We start from the raw sequence: 7181 nt of genomic DNA, 5'->3' as shown, positions 1-7181 counted from the left end.
GTTTTAAAACACAGGTAAAATAATTTGCCATGGAGTTGTAATTATTATTATCCCACATTTATAAAACCCCAGCATATTCATGTTTATTTCAGCTACACGGGTGTGAACAACTGTTTAGTGTATAAAACATCAGTTATCAAACAAGTTATACTCTCAAAGAAGCAAGTTTTCCATCACACAATAACATCCCCCTGTATCTGCTGCACCGACATTAACACCTAACTACTATCAGGCAAATACACAAATACCCAATAATGTATCAAACCATGTACAGGTGTGGGACTTGTTATCTATAATACTCGGGACTAGGGGTTTTCCAGATAAGGGGTCTTTCCATAATTTGGATCTCTATACTTTAAGTCTACTAATAAATTATTGAAACACTAAGTAAAACCCTGGAGGACTGTTTGGCCTTCAGTAAGGATTAGTTATCACGTTGTTGGGATTAAGTACAAAGTAGTGTTTTTATTACTACAGAGAAAAAGAAATTATTTTTTTTTAATAACGTGAACTATTTGATTAAAATGGTCTATGGAAGATGGCCTTTCTGTCCGAATTTTTTTGTGTATTTCTCCCATACCTGTACTGTGCATATGAACAGAATTAAAGCTTTTGGCAAATGTACGATTTTACTATGTAATAAATGAGCCTTGGGAACTGAGATGTTTCACTACCAAACATACTTTTATTGCAAAATAGCATAGCTTAAAAGTGCTTACATTTAAATTCTTCTTATCAGTCATGTTAAGCAACAAGAGTGTAAATATCTTTAGACAAAAGTTCTTTTGTCTTGGTGGCCAGCTGTTTGTCGAGTTCAGTTGTCATCTCCCATTTGTTGTATCTAGAAAAAATAGGGGTATATGTTATTAATATGTTATAATTGATATACAGTACAGTGCAGTAAGTTTATCAAAGATCTTTACAGAGCAAATCACTGAGTAAAGTCTACAAATGATATACAACTAATTAAAGAGAAGTCATTGTGTGCTTTGGAGGCTTTAGGGCTCTGGCACACGGGGAGATTAGTCGCCCGCGACAAATCTCCCGTGTCTCAGGCGACTAATCTCCCCGAGTTGCCATCACCTGCCACCCCACTGGCGAAAGTGTAAGTAGCCGGTGGGATGGCACACGCGGCGGCGCGATTTCAGTGTGATCGCGCAAGTTGCCTCGAGAAGAAACTTGCGCGATCTCACTGAAATCGCGCCGCCACGTATGCCATCCCACCGGCGATTTACATTTTCGCCAGTGGGATGCCAATCCGGGGAGATTAGTCGCCCGAGACATGGGAGATTTGTCGCGGGCGACTAATCTCCCCGTGTGCCAGAGCCCTTAAAGGAGAAGAAAAGGCTAAATCACTGGGGGGGGGGGTGGATTGTAATTGGTTACCTTATACCCCGGCTGGTGCTCCTGTTAGTAGAAAACTGCACAGCCGGGGGTATATGTGAGTGAGAGTTTCTCTTCCTCCTGTCTTCTTTCTTTAGAATCCCAGGGCCGACGCAAGTGCAGTTGAGAAAAAAGACAGCTTTTTTTTGTTAAAGTCGACTTTTTACTCTACTGCGCATGTACAAAGACCAGAACAAAAGAAGGATGGCTCGCTTGAATATACCCCGTCCAGTGCAGTTTTCTCCTAACAGGAGCACCGTCTTAGGTCAGGACCCCTAAGGCAGGCGGTAAGAACAGGGATGAGCTGCACCTAATTGTTGGTCTGGATCACAGTGCAGAGAGCTGCAGCACAGCAGTAAATAAACCCTGACATGTTTGTGCACAAAGGTAGTATTTTTGTACTTTACTATATACTTAATAACAAACAAATATAAACCCTACAAAAAGAAACCATTTTCCTGTAGGCTTTAGACAATTTCACAGAAGAAAACAACTATAGATGCAACGTAATTTGTATATAAACGACCAATCAAATGGCTACCAATAATCTTGTTATATTACCTGCTTTTCCAACAGTTTTACTATGTCTTCTGACACTCCCTCCTTGCATTTTTTTACTTCCTGTACTGCCCCTGTACGAGCCTTGCGTAGGGAGTCCTTGGCCTTGTTGGTTGTTTTGCAAGTTTTGTTAATTTTTCTCTGTGTTCCCGCGTTACCCTAAAAAATATAAATGGTAGTTGAGGTTACCAGTAATATAGTGTTAAGGAGAGTATACATACCAGCAATACCCTGCCCACTCAACTAGTGGGAATTATCTGGAGACTGAAGTACAGAAAAATCTGGAGCACCAAAGGCTGCCTTCCCCGATATAAGAGCACACTGTAACTAGGCTTACAGTACCTTAGAACTTTTATCTTCACAAGCAATTGAAGCCTGTTTGTTAAGGAAAAAGTTAAAAGCTCAGTTTTACAACTGGACAGAGAGAGCTGAATGTAGCAAATAGATCTGCTGGAAAATGCCGGGATCTTATAATCTGTATCATGCCTCTGGTGTATATCTATATCTGGATGTTTGTTTTACATGCAGCGGGAAGTCCATTCAACAGCATTTTTCATTAAATATATTTCACATTGTTAATTTGGGCTGGCAAAAGACCACCAAGTTTAACCAATCCAAAGGAACCCAAGTGCACATATATACACCTACCTACACAGACCTAGCTAAACACTCACATTTATAAATTATAGTGATACCGATATTAAACTAACTGTAGGTCTTATGATCACAATAGCCATGGATATTATGCTTATTTATGTAATCCAAGCCACTACTAAAGGCATTAATAAACTGCCATTTCAACATCCCCAGGAGGGCTTTCTACAACCTCCACAATGCTGCTGTAAATGAAAGTCCAGTTCCTCAAGTTAAAAGGGGGGGGCTCTGGACTTGGCCACCATATGTTCTAACAGAACTGGGCACCCAGTGTGTAATATGTTGCCTCAGAAATCACCCATCCATTCAAACAATGGCCAAGGTTTTGGGGGACCTTCTAGCTCACATTACGTTTCAGCCCCTGCAAACAAAACACAGCAGGCCAAAAGCCTGACCCTTAAGGTTTCATTATTTGACAACAGGTACAGTCGTCCCAACCACATCATAGGATGTATTTGCTTATTATATTTTTTAATAAAAATAAGGGGTGTGGTTTCGGCATAAGTGGGTACAGATGCATCTCACAAGAGCTCCCAGGCTACAAGCCTTACATACTTATATAACCAACCCAAACCGGAGAGATGGGGAAACATAAGTAAGGCATTGCTACACCAAGAACACAGGGAGAAACATAACACGCTGCTATTGATCAATACTCAAGCCTTCCACAGCAACCCGCACCTGAAGCCACAAAAAGGGGAGAACTCACCCCTTCCCCTACCCCACAGACCCCGCACACAAAGGAAAGAATGGAGAAGCTACAGAAGGCCCTAACAACCCTGCACAGTACCTTTTGGCATTGCATGTGGATTTTCACCTTTTTATTGTATGTGATATTAGTGGGAAGGTACCAGATACATCCACTTGTACCCCACACTTCTTTTTGTTTTGGCACAAGATTTACAAAGGAAAGGTCATGTCAGACAAATATGATTGCTTTTTATGATGAGATTAGTAAGAAGTTGGACAGTGGGGGTGCAGTTAATGTGATCTATTTGGATTTTGCGTTTGGTAACGTGCCCCATAACTGCTTTTTAAACTAAGGTCTGTTGGTCTTAGTGAAGTTGTTTGTACATGGATAGGAAACTGGCTACAGGATCGGGTACAGAGGGTGGTTGTTAATGGTACATTCTCTACTTGGAGTAAGGTTGGGGCCCCTTAGGGTTCTCTGGTGGGTCAACTTTTATTTAACTTGTTCATTAATGACTATGGGGAGGGTATTATAAGAAATAGGTCAGTGTTTGCAGATGACACAAAGATCTTCAGCCCAGTCAATTCTATCCAGGATGTGACATCCTTGCAGCAGGATCTTGACAAATTGGCAATCTGGGCGGCTAAGTGGCAGATGAGATTTAATGTGGATAAGTGTAAGGTTATGCACCTGGGATGTAAAAATATGCAGCCTCTTATACCCTTAATGGGACTGCGCTAGTCTCCATTATGGAGAAGGACTTTGGAGTCCTTGTAGATAATAAACATGGCTGTAGCAAGCAATGCCAGGCAGCAGTGGCAAGGGCAAACAAGGTCTTGAGCTGTATTAAAAGGGCCATTAAATTTGCAGTAGGAGGGGGTTGTTCTTCCACTTTACAAAGCGCTGGTAAGGCCCCATCTAGAATATGCCGAGCAGTTTTGGTCTCCAGAGCTCAAACGGATATTGAGATAGAGAAGGTCCAGAGGAGATGAGGTGCTTAGGGGTATATGATAACTATATATAAATATATAAGGGGATTATATAATAATCTCTCAAATGCTTTATTTACCAGTAGACCCTTCCAGCAGACACATGGGCATACATTCCAATAGGTTCCGTCTAAATATTCGAAAAGGGTTTTTTACTGTGAGAACTGTGAGATTGTGGAATTCTCTCCCTGAATCAGCCGTACTGACTGATCAACTTGCCTTCCTCTGGATCAACTAGCAGTTAGGCAGGTTATATATAGGCATTAAGGTTGAACCTGATGGACGTGTGTCCTTTCTTCAACCTAACTTACTATGTTACTATGGATTTATAGCTTTAGGCAGTGTTTAAATACTTACTGAGGAACTGGAACCCTAATAACTGTTCCATCAAGTTCATGTGGCTGTCTCTTAATATTCACAGCTGCTGTTGCACTCTAGAATAATAGAACATGGAGAAGTTTAATTAGTTTTGCAATAAAGGTAACCTTTTAAAATAACCAACAGCGACCCTCCCAAAAATGACTTATTTGCCTTGGCTTGCCAAGAAGCCTATTAGCCTATCAAAAAGCATTTTTTTTCCCAGCAAGATTATGTTTCAATTGCTCTTTAGTTTGTAAAGTCCTGACATAGGGTCCTCTTGTCCTGCTGTTTTTATTCTGTAAACCTTGTTAATTATATTATTATTATATCTATTTTTGTAAAAATCTGCATAGCTTGTGTTAGAAATAAAAACAAATGAGTGTTTAATTGCTTTTAGTTACTAGATAGGGACAAACTGCACTCATTCTACATAAGCCCGAGTGACTTTAAATGTAACTGTTCCTTTATCAATATTCCATCCCCCATTAATATAGCAGTCTTAAAATCTATGTTTCTTACACTTTTATCAGCTATGGCATCCCATACAACATGCCATACAGCTTTTATATTTTTATTAATGCATGTACAGGTAAGGGACCCCTTATCGGGAAGACCATCTCCCATAGACTGCATTTTAAACAAAAAAAAATTCACACTTTTAAAAATGGTTTCCTTTTTCTCTGTAATAATAAAACAGTACCTGTACTTGATCCCAGCTAAGATATAATTACCCCTTATTGGAGGCAAAACAATCCTAGTGGGTTTAGCAAACTTAAGGTAGGATCGAACTATGGATAGACCCGTTATCCAGAAAACCCCAGGTCCCGAGCATTCTGGATCATGGGTCCCATACCTGTACTAGTAAAATTGGATACATATTACCTCTAGAAAACTAGCCAAGTTAATTATAAAAAGCTGCGGGGACTTCAGGGAGATTTGTCCAAGCTGGTTTAATGGAAATTTGCCATCTTTTGTGGTTACTGTAATGTGATCAATTGCACCTAAGGGAAAGAAGACATAAAAGAATAACACCAAGGCTGGTAAATAGAAGCAGGTAAAATCAAACAGAATATGTGAGTTGCCAATATACTGCACACTGAAGCAGGACTGTGGGTTATGGCAAATGCCAGAGGGGCTGCTGTAAGATGCCATAGAAAGTCACTATATAGTGGGCTGGTAGGGGGCCGGCAAGGGCCTATTCTGAATGCCAGTCCAGACCTGCACTCAAGTAAGTAGTAAAGAACTTGCTATTTTTAGACACTACAAAATGGTGACACTGGTTTGTCTAATGAAAAACAAAACAGAAAATGAATAAGGGAAACCTGAGAAAGCAATATGCAGTTTTAGTAACTACAGGTATTAAATTGCAGGAGAAATTGATAACTGCTGTTGTTGTGCGATAACCCATCCATTTTTCATTAGAGATGTTTTAAGTCCAGTGCTATGTGTTATGTGCTCTTGATTAGGAGTCAGGCCATAAAGACACACAAAGCTACTAGTAGCAGCTACTTGTCACAGCTTCAAAAACAGACCATACAGGTATGGGACCCATTATCCAGAATGCTTGGGACCAAGGGTATTCCGGATAAGGGGTCTTTCCATAATTTAGATCTCCATATCTAAAGTCTACTAAAAAATCAATAAAACATTAATTAAACCCCATAGGAATGCTTTGTGTCCAATAAGGATTAATTATATCTTAGTTGGGATCAAGTACAAGGTACTGTTTTATTATTACAGAGAAAAAGATAATCAATTTTAAAATTCTGAATTATTTGATTAAAATAGTCTATGGGCTATCTTTAATTTGGAGTTTTCTGGATAACGGGTTTCTGGATAACGGATCCCATACCTGTACTGATCATTTACTGATAATTGTCTCCTGTATACATGTCTTTAAGCAGAGGCCATTCTCAGAATTGTCTATAGCAGGGTATTTTATGGCGTTTAGTAGCTAAGACAAGTAGCTGCTACTCAGTACCTCCATGTGTCTTCACTTAAATGACCCCTCTATATATATATATATATATATACACACAAACCAAGTATAGTTGCACTCTCAACGTAAAGCAAATGCCTGGGTGCAATTTGCAAGCAACATTTAATAGAAGAAAAAAGACAAAGCACTCACAGGATTTTAAAAAGTTGCAGATTTATTAAAGAAGTACTGACGTTTGGTCTCCTGTGTGTGCATTGCATATATATATATACACATACATATAATATATAAACTAAATGTAGATCATTGTAGCCTTGGATAATATATTGAAGAAGTCATTGAAGCTACTCTTCCAGGCAATACAAGCCCAGGGGGGCGCCCTACACTGTCACTGCCCTCAATGCCAAAAACTATTTTCACTGCTACAAATGAATGTTCAGTTTCTCAAGACTAAAGGGGTGACCTCTTGTTCTTCATTGAACCCCAATATTTGTCTGTAATGTCCTCTAAAGTACTTGTAAAGATGTAGTTTAACCCTTGACGTGCACCTTTTCTTCAGAGAAAACAACCCGAACGTAATAGTCTTTCTTATAGTTTTATTATGTTG

At 39.5% G+C, this 7181-nt stretch overlaps 1 long non-coding RNA gene across 1 annotated transcript; it reads right to left on the bottom strand.

Annotated features, from left to right (window-relative positions):
- Positions 1–808: 808 nt before the first annotated feature.
- LOC116406548 lies at positions 809–2094 on the bottom strand. The gene is made up of 2 exons (XR_004219555.1): positions 1945–2094; positions 809–841 (listed from the first exon to the last, which is right to left on the bottom strand). It is a non-coding gene; the product is annotated as an uncharacterized LOC116406548 (long non-coding RNA).
- Between the last annotated feature and the right edge of the window lie 5087 nt (positions 2095–7181).

The sequence above is a fragment of the Xenopus tropicalis genome, chromosome 8 (genome assembly GCF_000004195.4).
Source record: "Xenopus tropicalis strain Nigerian chromosome 8, UCB_Xtro_10.0, whole genome shotgun sequence".
Classification (NCBI taxonomy): domain Eukaryota; kingdom Metazoa; phylum Chordata; class Amphibia; order Anura; family Pipidae; genus Xenopus; species Xenopus tropicalis.
This window is presented reverse-complemented; position numbering and strand designations above follow the sequence as displayed.